Raw genomic sequence first — 17,957 nt, forward strand, 5'->3', positions numbered from 1 at the left:
ACTTTTTTAAAAAAGGAGAGAGGGGAGAGTATTCCTCTCTCAGTTAAAAGCCTTATAGAATGAGTAGTATAAACTCCTGGAATGGAATGTTTTTGTAAGTTCCCAATTAACTTTCCATTTATCATACACTTGAGTGTCACACGGTAACCCAAGAGCATGACAAACTAAAGTTTTCTGTTGGGAGAGCCAGTAGAGCCATTGTCCTACCTCTATCGGCCAATTCCTCAGAGCACAGCACAGTTCCATTAAAGCCTGTGGATGGCCAAGGACAGTCTTTCTGAAATCAAAGCACTCTTCCCTGTCTATACTCTACCCTCTTATGAGGTGTTAACATAACATAGCTTATTTATTTTAAAATTGCTTTTTTTTTTTTTTTTCCCCAGCAAAGCCCCAGACTTCGGTGGCTTTTGAGCTATGGAACAACTGAATATGTGTCTTTACAGATATCATAAAAATGTGGGTAATAGGTTGGAAGTGTGCACACATACACATACGTACTTGGCCTTATGAAAGTAATCTGTTATGAGTGTCAAATGGTTGCTGTCCAAGAGAAACAGAAATGAGGTATCCAGGACAGATAAAACTGAACTGATTAAAATGGTAACATTTATATATATTTATTCGAAAATGCTCAGACCACCTCAAAGTTGTATTTTTTTCTTATTATTAAAGTACGATATATATGCAAAAAGTGCACAAATCATGAACATACAGCTTGACAAATTTTCACAAAGGAAACATATCGATGTTTCCAGTACACGAGTTAAGAAAGAAAACATTACCAGGACCCCCAGAAACTTCCATTTTCCCTCCCAGTCACTGTCTACCCACAAGGTAATTGCTCTCTTGACTTCTAACCCATAGATTAGATCTGTCCATTTCTTAACTCTACATTAATGGGATCGTACAGTATGTACTTTTTCGTGTGCCTGCCTTCTTCAGCTCAACGTTATGTCTACGTATGTGCATGTAACAATAGTTTATTCATTCTCATTTTATAGGATTTTGTTTTGTCAATACACCTCAACTTATTTATCTATTCCATTGTTGTTAGACCCTTGGATAGTTTCCAGTTTTAGGCTATAATGAATAGGGCTACTATGAATGTTCTTGTACGTGTCTTTTGGTAAACATATGTTTCTACTTCTACTGGGATAGCCATAAATGTTAAAAGCAGACTTCTTACCTGTTTTATACTACCTTCTGGATGATATTTATCCCATGCATTTCTGACGCTATTATTAAAGCAATACAATCGTATTCTTTTCTTTTTAATCTTGCTTCTTTCTGAACTTTGCTTTCCCTCTTCCTGAACTTTCTTTCTTCCTAAAACGAAACTGACCTCAGACACTGGGAAAATTCTAAAATGCACAGCTCCAAGCTCATCATCTGAGGCTGTAATAATGACTGTGTTGTTTTAAATTACTTTTCATCATGGTCCATGCTGCTTTCAAAGGTCAAGACTTCATCCCTTGTGTGTTCCGTGGGAGTACATGGTGCATGTGACCAAAAGTAGAGTAGTTTCTAGCAAAATTCAAAAGAGATTCTGGTCTTCTCAAAAAAGTTTTTGTTTTTTTTTTTAAGGTAAAAGAATCTACATTTGATTCTCTGAATCTAGCTCATTTTAATATGAGCCATTTTTGTATGCAAAGGACTGCTGACACTAGCAAGTTTTATAGTACTGATTACTATGGAAACATTTATCTATAAATATAAAATCCTTTAAAGCTTAGCCTTTTATCTTTATAGAAAAAGGCCTGTTTATGTCACTTCTAAGATTCCAGCTTTAATGTAGACATGAGCTATTCTAATGCCAAACAAGATAACCTCAGTGTTGGAACTGTGCAAGCTTTGAAAAGAGGAATTTGTGCTAAAACTATTATTTTTTGATAAAATAGTAATAATGAAATAAAAATATTTTAAGATGTTCACTTAAGACTATAGCTCTGGCTTGTTGAATTCCTTTTGTGAATTTAATATTGTGAATATGTCTCACATTTTTTCTCTTCTAATTCATTGTTCTCCTTCATTCTTTGAGCACGTATATGTGTTTGTTAGTTGTGATAATGGCCAAAATGAAAGTAATTCTTTCATTAACCTTTTCCTTTGGCACATTTGTGAATTTTTTTCCTCAAAGTTTATATAAAATCAGATATGATGATGTGATATCTTTGTATTATTATCACTTCCTTTCTTTTCCTTCTTCTACCAAAACATATCATTTTAAATTTACAAGAGGAAAATATTCAAAATGAGAGGGGAGAGACTGCCATATGACCCAAGTACTTTATGCTTTTCTGTTTCCCCGTGAGGATAGGTAAGTGAACTGAGATGGAGGTAGGAGAGCCTTGGGGCTCCTTTTTTTCAGGTACATCTTCAACTGAGCAAGGTAATTATCGTCCTAGCTACTTTTTCATATGAATTGTAAAATCCAGGAATTATAAGTCTTGCTCAAAGAAAATATCTCTCTCTACTTCCACACAAATATCTAAATTTACCATATATTTTTCTCAAATGTCTTCATGCCTCAAATCTGTCTCTAATCCAACAATCTCAAGTTATGCCCAAATGATTACAACCGTTAAAACCCTCTAAGACACTTCTAAATCTCCATTCACTAACAGAACTCTTAAAAAATTATACAACAAAGTACATAATTGTCAAGCTTTCAAACAGTGTCTTATCAATGCAGTTTTACAGAACCCTAGAAATGAAAGAAATAAAGAGAAGAGGAGGAGAGAGATGCCGAGGTATGGGAGAAAGTCATGTTCTGCAATTCTGTGTCCCTACCAGTTATCACTGAAGAGTTAAAGTGCTGCATGACAAACTCCAGAGGAGCTCCTTCTCATCATGGCTACAAGGATGAGCATGAAATGACAAAAAAGTGTGGTTGTCACCACGGACTTAATTAAATTTTTAATTGCCAAATTCATACTTAGTTATCTTGGTGGTATATAAATAGAGATTAAAAAGGATCTTTTAGGTACCATCATTTTAGATGTTGTCAGGACCAACTTTAGTTGCTAGATAAATTTTCAGTCTAAAAGAAGTAAGAGCCATTGACAGAATATAGGGGAAGTTATGGCAACATAGAATTGTAGAATCACAGAATTGGAAGAGAGTCAGAGACTTATCTATTCTGACCACCCACATCTTAACCATAGTTTTATAGACACAGTGAGAAAGAACATATTTAATAGATGTTAAACAATAAGGGCCACAGAGTCAAATCTCTTTTCAGTGTTCTCCTTTGATCTGCTATTTTCTCAGTTCTTTGAGCACCAGGAAATGGGATTCAACCATGGAATATTTGTCTAATGCTGCAAATAGGAGCAACACATATGGGCTATGAGATGCTATTAAGTAGCATAGACAGGGCTGACTTGGGGGGTTATGATATAAGAAATGTTCGTTGACACACTCCTACCTTCACTATATCTGTTTGACATAGCTCTCCACATTCTTCACCAATTCCCCTTTCCCTACTCCACATCAAAGATGTGCCTTGCCCCTAGGCTTAATTTATTTTATTTATTATTTTTTTTAATTTCAATTTTTATTTTTATTATGGTGACATTGGTTAATGAAATTCAATAGGTTTCAGACATACAATTCAACAATAAGGCATATATATATATTGCATTCTGTGTTCACCGCACATAGTTAGATTTCTTTCTGTCACCACATATTTGACCCGTTTTACCCCATCTACCTCCCTCTCTCCCCTTGCCCTTATCCTCTGGTAACCACTAGTCTATTGCACATGTTCATGAGTCTCTGCTTGTTTGCTTTTAGGTTTACATCCCATATATAAGTGATATCACGTGGTTTTCAACTTTTTCTGTCTGGCTTATTTCACTTAGCATGATTATCTTGAGGCACACCCATGTTGTCGCAAATGGCAGTATTTCAGCTCTTCTTATGACTGAGTAATGTTCCATTGTATATATGTACCACAGCTTCTTTAGCCAGTCATCTATCATAAGACACTTTGGTTGCTTCCATGTCCTGGCCACCATGAATAGTGCTGCTGTGAACATCAATGTGCAAATATTTTTCAGATATGGGTTTTCAAGTCTTTGGGGTAAATATACAGTAGAGGGACTGCTGGATCATATGGTAGATCAATTCTTAGTTTTTGAGGAACCTCCATACCGTTTTCCATAGTGGCCGTACCAATTTGCAGTCCCACCAGCGGTGTATGAGGGTTCTTTTTTCTCCGTATCCTCTATTATTATTTGTCCTGTTGATAACAGCTAACAAGTGTGAGATGATATCTCATTGTGGTTTTGATTTGCATTTCCCTAATAGCTAGTGATGTTGAGCATCTTTTCATATGTTCGTTGGCCATTTATATATCTTCTTGGAAGAAATGTCTGTTCAGGTCCTCTGCCCTTTTTCAATTAGATCATTTGTTTTTTTGTTATTATTGAGTTGTATGAGTTCTTTGTATATTTTGGATACTAGGCCCTTATCAGAGGCGTTACTTGCAAATATATTTTCCCATTGATATGGTTGTCTCTTTATCTTGTTGATGATTTCTTTTACTGAGCAGAAGCTTTTTAGTTTGATGTAGTCCCATTCATTTATTTTAGCTTTTACTTCCCTTGCCTTTGAGGTCAAATTCATAAAATCTTTTTTAAGTCTAAGGGCCTTGAGTTTAGTTCCTATGTTTTCTTCTATGCAATTTACCATTTCAGATCTTATATTCAGAGCCTTAATACATTTTGAGTTAATTTTGGTGTGTAGTGATAGATAACAGCCTAGTTTTATTCTTTTGTAGGTGGCTTTCCAGTTTCCCAGCACCATTTATTGAAGAGACTTTCCTTTCTCCACTGTATGTTTTGCCTTTTTTTTGTCAAAAATTATTTGCCCATATAAACACGGGTTTACTTCTGGACTCTCAATTCTGTTCCACTGGTCTGTGTGTCTGTTTTTCTGCCAATACCATGACATTTTGATTATAGTCACTTTGTAATATAATTTGAAGTCGGGCAGATTAATGCCTCCAGACTTGTTCTTTATTCTCAAGATTGCTTTGGCAATTCAAAATCTTGTGCTTCCAAACAAATCTGATAATTTTTTTTTCTATTTCCTTAAAAAATACCCCTAGGCTTAATTTAGACTTGAGTTCTTCACCTATAACATAGAAATAATAATCTTATGCACTTCACAGTGTTGATGAGATTACAGGAAATAATGTCTATGATATCTTTAGTACAATATCCAGCACATTTTAAGGCCTTAATCATTGATAGCTTTTATTATTTTGGCTAACTGCTAAGGATATAACCTATCTAAGGGTATTTAGAATGTAAAATAGGACTAGAAGATGGGAAAGGCAAGTAATGGATAGGATTGACATTTGCAAGCAGAGAACTATCAATTCAAAAATTATTTGGAGGGAATCTACTGTGTACCAAACACTCTGTTTTAGGGCTAGAAATAGAAGATTAAAGCACATTCATTTTTCTTAACTTCCTGGAGTAAACAGTCTAATGAAGGAAAACAAACGTGAGCAATAACCACACAGCATTTATATGATTACAATTATAATAAAGACAATGAAGGAAAAAAAAGGGAGACATGAGCGTGCATAATGTGGGAGTCTAATTTCACAAGTGAAGATCAGGGAATTCTGTCTGAGAAGTGCCATTTAAGTTGAGTTAGGCAAGAAAAAAGATGGTGGGGTGAGAGAAGATTTCTCCTGGCAGCAGAAATGGGTATACCTCTTGAGAGACTGGCCTTGAGTAAAGGGGGAGAAATTGTAAAGGGATGAAATTGGACTGTGTGGGGACAATGACCATCCTCCCTCCTCTTCTATGCAGTCCCCATCATCTATTGGTTCACTTGCCGGGAGCTCAAGTTTCAAAGTGTAGTGATGTCTCAGGGTGAAATGCAGAGGACTGGGGCACTTCTTTTCCAAAGCAGATCACCACTCCCCTTTTCATCCCTTGCTTAGGAGGCACCACATAAACTCAGCTTACTATGTCTTTGTATGTGCCCACCCAGATGAAACTTCCAGGTCTCTGAGGCCAAAATTTGACCTAAACACACCTTTCAATCCCAAACCATAAGAAACTGCAAGGGTTGCTAACCCTGATGTGAACCCGAGTTTATTATTACCTCTTAAGTGGACTGTGAACTGAAGAAAACCTTCAGTTTAGGGATCTTGTTTGAGCCAGACCTAAGCTTTTTTTTTTTTTTTTTTTAAACATAAACCAGAACTAAATCATAGCATTGAAATATCTTGCAACCTGAACCTAAATAATTATTTCCTTTAGTTTGATCAACCTCCTGAAGAAAGAATATTAATTATGGAGCAACTGAAAGATTTTGGGTGGAGGTTAGTTACAATCAGACTCATGCTACTACTAAATGTTTGATAAATTTCAGTATTAGTTTTCATTTTTCTGAAGAAATATTTGGCAAGAAGTGTGCATTTCTTTTTGTCAGTTCAGGAATTCTGCATTTTCCCATGCAATTTTCAAGTACCTCTAATCCCTGTAAGAACCCCCAAATCAAGATTTATGTGAAGGCTAAAAAATAAAAATTAAAGATTTGATTTCTTCCTAGGGCTCCCTCTTGCTCTCCATAATAATTGTGTTTCAATTTGGATCTGGTAAAAAAAAAAAAAATTGGGGAATGTTTTCCTTCTAGTTGAAAGATTGTTTATGTAAGGAGACATGGAAAAACCTGATGAGATGTGACAGGGTAGTAATATGCAAAAAAATTTTAACTGAAGACATAAAGTTCATTTGAGAAAGCAGTGACTGACACCGACAGCCCTTCTGCATCTAGATATCACAGTGAGTAGCATCTTCTCTCTTCAATGTCAGTAAGAGCTAGTTCTACAGAGTCAGTGATTTCCACTTAATTCTTCATCACTCGTGAGGGGTTTCATAACTTGACTTCGGGTTTTTGATGCTGAGTCCTGTGTAAAAGCTTCTCCTTCATTTGAATTCCAGTTGAACTGAGCAATAGGGCTTAATGATAACCTCTCGATTAGTAATGCTAACAAAGAAAATTTCAAGTTGAGTTACTTTGCATTTCTAATGATCTGAACTCATTTTTTTGACTTTTGAAACTAGGAATTCTGTGTGGGATCTCTCACAGATAAATTTGGATTCAATTGCAAACGACAAACCAGTTACACAAACACAACCCTTCCACCCCCACCCCACTACCCCCATATACTCCTCCTACAGAAACATGTCTTATTTTGGAAAGAAAATAATATTTTTAAGTTCATTAAGTTCCAAAAATGTGTTATATTTTACCATTTAATCCTCAAATAATGCTGTGACATAAGTTTTATTATCTTAATTTTTTCAGATAAGGAAACTGAACTTGTTTTGGGTATAAAAACTTTTTCTATATCACAAGGCTAGTATAGCACAGAACCAGGATTTGACTTGGTTTTCTGACTCCACAGTTTATTTTACATGATGCTATATGAACAAATAACTCTAGGATAAAACAGAGAGCATCGAAAGCCTTATGTCAAAAGTGTACCACTGTCATGTTTGGGTCCTCCATCTGTATTGTAGAATGTGGTGCCCCCATAGCATATCATGTCAAGTTGGTTGTGTGTGCCTATAAGGTTGAACTTAGATTTCCTCTGTCATTACCTTCTGTACTGGAAAGGACTGGACTGGTAAGAAGTTGTTGCAAAAAAAGTGTCCTCCTTGTGTCCTCATACCAGTTTGAACTCTTGTCATTTTGTCAATGACACAAGGGGTGGATATTTGGATGTGGATATCAGTGTCCTGATATAGGGAACTCAGAGGCTTCTCTTCCTTTGTTCTCAAGCATTTCTGAACTATGTCATCTGCTTATTATAATACCTGATGAATCATCACTTTCTGGTTCTCTTTTTCTCTATCTCTTAAATGAGGGCCATACTTCCTAGGTCTTCTTGCTTGTCAATGATGTAGTAAGCTTTAATTTGCCAATATCTATAGAACATCTGAGGGGGAACAAAGTGCTAAACAATCTTAACATTTTATTTTTAAAATAATATTTCTCTAGGAAATTAACAGTTAAATGCAAAACTCTAATATAATAACTTCATGTCCATCTTTACTCACCTACATTAATGACTAAAATTTTATATAGATGATTAATATCAATTTTGCAAATTCAGAACTAAAATTTAATATTTGCATTTTTGGCCTTCATTGTTTTTATTTGTAAATCAAAAGTTATACTGATTGACATATAAAGTTTCCAGCCTTATTAATGTCTAGGTTAAACCTTTCTTCAGGCATTTAAAAATTACCACCTCTTTGAGATGAGTTAAAGTGGGAAGGTAATTTGTACTTTTGCTAGTATAAACTTGGGGACATTTACATTAAACCATCTTGAAGGATTTTCTGCATACATTAATATGAAGTGATTATTATTTCTCTCTTTAAATAATTTAGATGTACCTTTTGAACCATTACTCTGAGGCAAGCAAGAGAACGGGCCACTCTATACCACCACACACACACACACACACACACACACACATGCACATACACACACACAAACACACACACATATTAATCCCGCTGGAATACTGAAGAGGCAGAGCTCATTAACTCAGTCAAATATTAGTAATGTAATATAAGTAATAGCATTGCCTTTCATTTGGTGTTGCCAGATACTTTTCCAACATCACATCCCCATTAGGAACTAGCCATTCAAGAATGTACAAAAAGTTTTTAAGGGCCAAATATAATCCTGAGCTCTAATTTACACACTCTGTCACCTCCTTTTCAACTAACTTCTAAATTTTGAAACTACATGGTAATGAGACAGAAAATAAATGATAGTGCCTTATATACATCACATACTCAATAAAAGTTTGTTGAGTTAAATTGAATTAAACAGTAACCAAACTAATCCAGATTAAGACATTTCATCCTTTAGTAGTTTCATTTTTGTTGTTGAATTTGGACTTACTTCAGAGAAAAAGAACAAAGTATCCCTTTAGGAACTTATTTTTTTAAGTCTATTGTGGTTTATTTTAAATCAAATGTGAAACCAAGAGAAGTTTGAAATTATACTTCTATTGCCTTCAGCTTAAGAAATGACAAATCACCTGATGAGAAATTTATCAGAAAAAATGCCTCTCTTTATCACACTTCCTCTTTCTACATCTTTCTTCTCCACTGCAACATATAATTTTCAGTCTTTATGAAAAAGACTTCTTTCTTTTGAAATAGGTTTGGCAGTTTTGGCTATTAGCTTAAGTGGGAGAAACATAAAACATTTCATGTTTTCTAAAGAAATTATCTTAAAGAGATAAAACCATAGTGGCCAACATCACTAGAATTGGTGCTGGTGCAGGGTAGGTAACGAGGCCTTGAGCCTCAGTTTCCTCATATTTATAATGGAGTTAAAGTCTACATAAGCCTTAGCATTTAATGAAATTAACTCAAGGTCGTAAGACCCCAAATGGCTGAAATTCAAAGGCCTCCCCAGGGAAAAGTATTCAAAGGAAATGCCACTTGGTATCCACAGCTGCTGCATCTTGGAAGAGAATTTGTTGGGGTGTTGTTTATTATTGGAAAGAAGATTGTGGGACTTGAGAAATCTCAAAGAGATCTTAGGTCATATCTACACATACAGTTTTTATTTTTTCGAGTGCATAATAGAACTTTTTGTTGGTATGGTTTTTTACAGTGCCATTGTTCTACAATGTAATAGCAAATCTATGGGTTTGGCTGAACTGTTCACTTTTTAACTGATTAGATGACACTATGTGGACATAACCTTAGACCTACCTAATTAAGACTTGCTTTATACAAACAACTGAATGTTTTAGTTTGTCCTCTATCATGTAAGAATCTTAGACTGTAGGTATTAAAATATATCTTAGAGATTTAGTCTACTCTCATCATTTTCTAGTTGAAGAACCTGTCAAGAAAGAGAAATAGAACTTAAATTTTCTTTCACACCAGTTTTATACTTGATTTTGTAGGTGACTCTGGCAACATGTTCCAGGTTTATGTGACTATAATAGTGGGAGAATCTTACATCCACAAGACTGTCACATTAAAAAAAAAATGGAGATTCTTGCTTTAGAAAAATTAAATTCTTCATAGAGGGATATTTTGTTGAAACTTTGATATTATCAATGATGGGTTCTTAGGCAATAAAACAAGAAAAGCTTTAAGTCAAACACCAAGAGAAGAGCCGTATTTTATTTTCATTTTCCCCCTTGCCATTTTACTTATCTTCATGAAATGTTTCTTTCTATCACAAATATTTTTCTAAACAACAAAAGAAAACATACACATGAAGCATGCATCTATTCAAATTATCAAATCCTTACAAAAAGTCATAAATTCATCTGGCATCAAGAACTGTGAAAGATTTATGAGTTTACTTGCAAGCTAACAAATTAGCTTATCACAATTCCATGGACACTGGTAGAAGACACAAGTCTCTTAGGTCAGAGATGAAGGACAGTTTCACACAGCAACAACAGAAGCCAGAGCATCAGCATTTTCACTTCAATTTCGTGAGCCCTAGTTCTTACAGAGTGACGTAAGAGGGCTAGATAACATCTTCAGGTCAGTGCATTATGTTGTAGGAGAGGAGCCTCCATATAAAGAATTTGGTTCTTTTATAACAGGCAGTAAATATTTATGCTCTTTTTATTTTTTTTTCTCTGGAGGGAAACATTATCTTTATTACATTGAGCTCACAGCTCTACCAAACATATTTCTCATGTTTTTGGTATGCCAAAAGCCTTATGTCAAGTGGCAAGGCCATAATTACTGGCACCTTCTATTTCAAATTTTGGGACTTCTTCACTCTTCAACCACAGACACATTGCTTTCCAGCTAGGGCTACAGAGTTTGTATTCTCTGGGTGATTCAAGAGTGACTTTCACAGCACCAATCTTCTTTGAGATCCATCTTACTCTGGGGGAAACTACTGGCTGTTACCAAGAAAACATCTTAAATTCTTGCCGAGGTTCATCCCAAGGGCTAGGCGAGTTTTCCAGGACAATAATATTGATCACAAGAATTGATGTAGATTTACTTGGGTCAGTTTCTTACTGTCCATTGGGTCACCTTCAACAGTGTTGTAAAGCCAACCAGGGTAAAAAGGAACCAAATTCTCCTGGGAGTCTGTCACAGGGAGATCTTCCTAAAAAGGCCAAAGGTCCCTTTTATCAGCCAAGATTTATCACAAAAAATTCTGAGAACTTAACTGTCATCTCCAAATAGATTTAAGGTTGGCATGATAACAGAGTGTGAACCATCAAGTGGGCCAACTCTTGACATTCTTCCTTAACGAGTATTGTGCGTTCTGCCCCCTAGGACCTAAGATATCAGGCCCAGTTTTAATGATGTGCCTGGTTTCTAACTATATGGTCAAAAATTTCCTCCTTTCATGCTCAGTGTAGCTGTCTATCTCTGCAATTCTTGTTTGAAAGAGGATACACTGGGATGAATCTTAGTGCTATTTGTTACAATGAGGGGGACCTGAGGTTGACTGACAGATTGGAAAGGAAGTTGTCTGCCCTCACCTCCCCACCCCACCCCACCCCACCCCACATGCCTAGAGGAAAATTAGCAGCAACCAGGGCAGAATTTAGGCAGTTGTCTTTGAACTATTTCCTGTATTCAACCATCAACTACTTTCCAAAAGCCTCCTCATTAACAGACAATAAAGAGGAGGAACACATATTGCCTGCTACACCATACAGTTTGGCCAACATATTCACTACTCCCTCAAGCCCCTTTAATTCATCTATGAGACCTCCTGCCCCACCCTTCCTCTTCCATAAAGCCATGTCTCAGTCAGCATCTTGTTCTCTTCTCTAAAACTGCCCAACACTGTGAAGAGTCTGAGATGTTATCTCATTTACAAATAAACAAGTTTACTTACCATATTATTATAGATGCTGGTAGAAGACACAAGGCCCTTGGATCAGAGACAAAGAACAATTTGTTACTCACAGCAATAGAAGTAGTCAGAGTATCAGTATTTTTGTGTTAGTTCCTTTAGCTCTAATTTGCACAGGTTGATGTGCAGAGGCCAAATAACACCTACACACACAGTGGGTTATATTATAGGAGAGGAATTTCTGAGCTTAGGGCACTAAAATCTTTTATAATAGTATGCATATTTGCTCTATGTCTCAGAGGAAAACACTATTTCCATCTTCCAAAGCTGTTAAATGTCTCTGAAGGGAGACACTGTCTCTATATTCATAAGCCTGTTTGTGATACAAGCTTCCTTGTAAAGATTGTCTGGAACAAAGGTCAGTCAATGCTGCTCTTTCAAGATGTGCAGAAATACAATAGACCCATAGAGAATTGTTTCCCTACCCATAGAAGGAAGGGAAAATAGTGCAACTACATGTAGACCTTTTTTAATGATCTAAGGACCCAACTGAAGACAATAGCACAGGAAAACAAGCTTTGGTAATATTAATGCTTGTTTTTTCTTTTTTCATTGTTGGATAATACGTTTCAAAGAACAATATATTTAGCAGTTTATCAAATGTAATATTAAGGTTACAGATTTATAAAAGGCATGCACTGAGATTTCTTATGAAAGTTCTCATGTGACACATTCACATAAACTCTTTCTAATAAGGGAGACAAGATCATAGCATTTTAGTGAATGGGCCTGGACTCTATCCATTTATTTCAGTGTATTCCTTAGATTGCAAGGAGCCATTGAACCTCACAACAATGGTGACATTCTGTATATTTTTTTGCATTAGAAGTATTGAATTGGGTCTGTAGGGCAGTGGTGGCAAACTACTGTATTTTCCTCTTAAAAAATATAATAGGTTACAACTTAATTTGCCAATTATACCTTAGTACAGCTGATGAAAAAGAAAAAAGAGGAAACATGATATGATTTTGTCTTACTAATAAAAAGGAGCAACACCTCCTCACCCTGAGACTTCAAACATATACATGTTTCCATTCAGAGGGGTCTTCCCAGTAGCTAAAAATGTTGTGCAAGGTTTGGATAATGTCTAAGTGTAGAGCAATCATGTGTTTTGCTGTCTAGGTAGGTTTTATGCTCTCTCTAGTTACATTGATTATAGGGAATTTTCCATTACTGAGTAAACTGAGTCAATCCTAAAGTACTAACTGGCTTTGGGTCTTTCACATTCTGACACTCCTAGTGAGCATGTAAAGTTGAGCAAGTTATATAAGCCCTGAGCTTTCATTTTCTTTTTTTTCTTCTGTAAAAACAAAGGATATAAAACTTGCTTATGAGTGAACTTACGAGGTCTCCTGGGATAAAATTAAATAAAGTATCTAAAAAAAAACCACACACATGTACAGTGCACAGAATACAGTAAGTTCTCAAAGTCTGTCCCCTTCTTTCCTATGTGGTTTGACTACATATGGACAGAAATTCCTCATTCTTCATTGTCATGTTATTCATGGGTTCACAGATTCTTCATTGAACCAGCAATGAAAATTAATCCTCCCTGAAAGACCTTGCCTTCTTCTATCAGAGGACAGACTTCTCTGCTCACTTATTTAACATTCTATTGTTTATCATGACCCCCAGGATTGCATCTATGTTGAATAATGAAGACTTGCTATATAGACACCAGACAGGTCCTGGGATTGATTCCATGTGAGAGCTCCTAACAGAGGGAAGTGTGTTAAAAAGCTAAAGAACAGATTTGAAAAGCCTAAAATCCTTAGAATCTCAGCTTCAGATCCTGGCAGGATTGAATTCGCTTTTTTTCCCCTGGAGTAGTTAAACTTAGTTTCATGTGTTTTGTCTGAGTACTGTGTGTGGGAGTGGGAATCTATATCATTCAGATGGAAGCTTTCATCTGTTTCAAGCCTGTATGTATATTAAAACAGCCCTGAAATTTTATATGTGCTCAAAGCCTAAAAATATCAGCACAGACCTTAAGAGAATCAGACAGCGGGCTGAAGAAAGATTTAATATTCAGTACTTCTTTCTATTTCTTTTTGCATCATTTTCTAAAAAGTTGGGTTGATAGGAGACCTAAAAAATGTACTTTAAAAACTGAGCAATTGTCCACTTAATGCAATCTATTAAGATGACAATGATGAACACCTTAAAATAAAATGAAACCACAACATTTTCCTCAATAGCAGGGTTTTAGGGCCCAATTTGTCCAAATGGGAGACCTAAATCTCCTTTTTATTTAGCTTCTTTTTTGAGTGTTGCCAATGTAATCTTAACTCTCTTTAGTCTAAACATAGAGGGAACAAGAGGAGGAAGTAAGGATGCCTCAGAGGGACAAATGGTATCTGTATATGGGAGTCTAACCTGAAAATAAATGTTTTGGGGTCTACAGCGAGGTTATGTTCCTGGTTCCCAGGTTCCGTATACTGTAGTTTTTAATAATTTATCAAGTTCAGGGCTCCTGTTTACTAAAGAGTGATTTAAGTTTTGGCCAATCTAAAACAATAAAGGTTGTTTAACTTTTTGGAGTTGAATGCAGGTTTTCACCAGCACAGGATACCAGTATGCTGAAGAGCCACTTTTTTTTTTTCTCATATGAGGCAATCTGGAACCATTTGCATATGAGTTTTGGGCTTCCAAACCAATGCCTCAATGGACAAGGAACTGTAGGTATGTCATTGAACTCATTTATCCCTTTTCCCAGTCATCTTAAGAAAACATGTCTTTGCTACATTCGACCCCACATCTTCCCCCTTCTACCTACTCCACATGAAAGAGCTAGAGCATATGAATACCTATTTTTGGTAAATGTCATGGTTTTTCACATCACTGAGTAAGCATGAAAATTTCTCTCTAAATATTTGAATCATTTCATTTATAGTCAAGGACACTTTCTCAAAATGAACATTTTAAAGCCAACCAATTTGACTATACATCTGGGTTTGAGCTCAAGAGAGGCAGAAACACTATAGTTAATCAAACTAATTTGTATTACTATTCTTATCTGGTGGTCTCACTTTGAGGAAACCACAAAGATGTCATTTTGGGAAGTTGCAGCTTTAGGGGTGGGGCTGAGTTGGAGGTTAGATCTTTTGGTGGTCAATGATTGTATAAAACACAGCATGAAATTTTGTAAGAAGATTTGTAGTGAACTTTTTTTTAAACACATTTTCTTTTTCAGAGCAGTAATTTTGAATTATGACATTTTGAAAAGAATGAATGCAGTGTCACATCATGCAAAGAACAAATCACTGAATTTTGGGATTAGGATAAGCTGAGACCTAGTCCTGTCTATGCCATTTTTAAGTTTTGTTGTGTTGGGCAAATTGCATACCAATATGGTGTCAATTTCTTCTCTATAAAATGAGGAATTGGCTTAGATCAGAGTTCTCAAAATTTGTATATTAGACTTGTGAAATTGTCTGCGAAAGCAAAATTATAAAATAAAATAAGTTGAGAAATGCTGCATTCTATGCCCTCCAAATTTATATTAGCATATTATGGGTTGTGAAAGGTTCTGTAATTAAAGACCCCAACTTAACTTTAGTATTTTCCAAAAAAAATCTTTTTTAGTGATGCATCTTAATATCTTTTGGGAAAGAGTACAGGCATATGTCGAAGATATTGCGGGTTTGGTTCCAGACCACCACAATCAAACTTCGAAATAAAGTGAGTCACACAAATTTTTTTGTATCCCCAAAATTATGTTTACACTGTACTGTAGTCTATTAAATGTGCAATAACATTATGTCTAAAAAAAAAGCCAATGTACATACCCTTTTTAAAAAAAATTCTTTATTGCTAAAAATGCTAACCATCACCTGAGGCTTTAGCAAGCCACAATCTTCTCGTTAGTGGAGGGTGTTGCCTCACTATTGAGGATTACTGAGTGATCAGGGTGGTAGAGGCTGAAGGTCAGGATGGCTGTGCCAGTTTCTTAAAATAAGGCAAAAATGAAGTGTGCCACATTAATTGACTCTTCCTTTCACAAATGATTTCTCTGTAGCATGTGATACTGTTTGATAGCATTTTACCCATAGTAGAACGTCTTTCAAAATTGGAGTCGATCCTCAAAATCTGGTGCTTTATCAACTAATTTTATGTACTAGTCTAAATCCTTTGTTGTCATTTCAATAATCTTCCCAGCATCTTCACCAGGAGTAGATTTCATCTCAAGAAACCCTTTCTTTGCAAACACATAAGAAGCAACTCCTCATTTATTAAAGTTTTATCATAAGATTTCAGCAATCCAATCACATGTTTAGGCTCCTCTTCTAACTCTAGTTCTTTTGCTATTTCTATCACATCTGCAGTCGCTTCCTCCACTGAATCCCTCAAAGTCATCCATGAAGGTTGGAACCAACTTCTTTCAAATTCCTGCTACCGTTAATATTTTGACCTCTTCTCATGAATTATCTATTCACCATCTAGAATGGTGAATCCTTTCCAAAATGTTTTCAGTTTACTTTGCTCAGAACCATCAGAGGAATCGCTATCTATGGCGGCTATAGCCTTACAAAATGTATTTCTTAATAAGACTTGAAAGACAAAATTATTCCTTGATCCATGGGTAGCAGAATGGATATTGTGTTAGCAGCCATGGAAACATCATGAATCTTGCTGTACATCTCCATTGAGCTCTTGGTGACCAGGAGCATTGAAAATAAGTAGTGATATTTTGAAAAAAAATCTCTCTCTCTCTTTTTTTTTGAGCAGTAGTTTTCAAAAGTGGGCTTACAAATGTACTGTCATCCAGGTTTTATTGTTCCATTTGTAGAGCACAGGCAGAGTAGATTTAGCATAATTCTTAAGATGCCTAAGAGTTCCTGAATGGTAAATGAGCATTGGCTTCAGCTTAAAGTCACCAGCTGCATTAGCCCCTAGCAAGAGACTATGCCTGTCCTTTGAAGCTTGGAAGCCAGGCACTGACTTCTCTTCTCTAGTTATGAAAGTCCTAGATATCATCTTCTTCCAGGATAAGGCTGTTTCATTTACATTGAAAATCTGTTGTTTAGTGTAGGCATCTTCATTAGTTATCTTAGCTAGATCTTCTTAACAACTTGCTGCGGCTTCTACATTAGCCCTTGCTGCTTCATCTTGCACTTGCATGTTATGGAGATGGCCTTTTTCCTTAAATCTCATGAACCAACCTCTGCTAACTTCAAACTTTTCTGCAACTTCTCTGCCACTTATTTCTCACAGCCTTCATAAAATCGAAGAGAGTTAGGGCCTTGCACTGGATTAGGCTTTGGCTTAGGGAGTGTTGTAGCTGATTTGATCTTCTATCCAGACCACTGAAACTTTCTCCATATCAGCATTATGGCTGTTTTGCTGTCTTATCATTCGTGTGTTCATTGGAGTAGCACTTTTAATTTTCTTCAAGAACTTTTCCTTTGCGTTCACAAGTTGGCTAACTTGTGCAAGAGGCTTAGCTTTCGGCCTGTCTCAGCTTATGCTATGCCTTTTTCACTAAACTTAATAATTTCTAGCTTTTGATTTAAAGTGAGAGACTTGTGACTCTTCCTTTCACTTGAACACTCAGAGGTCATTGTAATGTTATTAATTGGCCTAATTTCAATATTGTTGTATCTCAGGGAACAGAGAGGCCTGACGAGAGGGACATGGGAGAATGGTCAGTTTGTAGAGCTGTCAGAACACACACAATTATCAGTTGAGTTCACTATCTTACGTGGACATGGTTTATGGTGCTCCACAGTAATTACAATAGTGAAATCAAAGATCTTTGATCATAGATTACCATAAAAAATATAATCATAAAGGAAAGTTTGGAATTTTACAAGACTTACCAAAATGTGGCCACAAACATGAAGTGAGTAAATGCTTTTGGAAAAAATGAGACCTATAGATTTGCTTGACACAGGGCTGCCGCAAACTTTCAATTTGAAAAAAAAAAATCTGCAAAGCTTGATAAAGCAAAAAGCAATAAAACGAGGTATGTTTGTATAATGAACATCTTTTGGAAACCCTGGGTTCAATCATCTCTAAGACTTTTTCTAGATAGCATTCAATTATAC

The sequence above is a fragment of the Pteropus medius genome, unplaced genomic scaffold (assembly GCF_902729225.1).
Source record: "Pteropus medius unplaced genomic scaffold, Ma_sr-lr_union100, whole genome shotgun sequence".
Classification (NCBI taxonomy): domain Eukaryota; kingdom Metazoa; phylum Chordata; class Mammalia; order Chiroptera; family Pteropodidae; genus Pteropus; species Pteropus medius.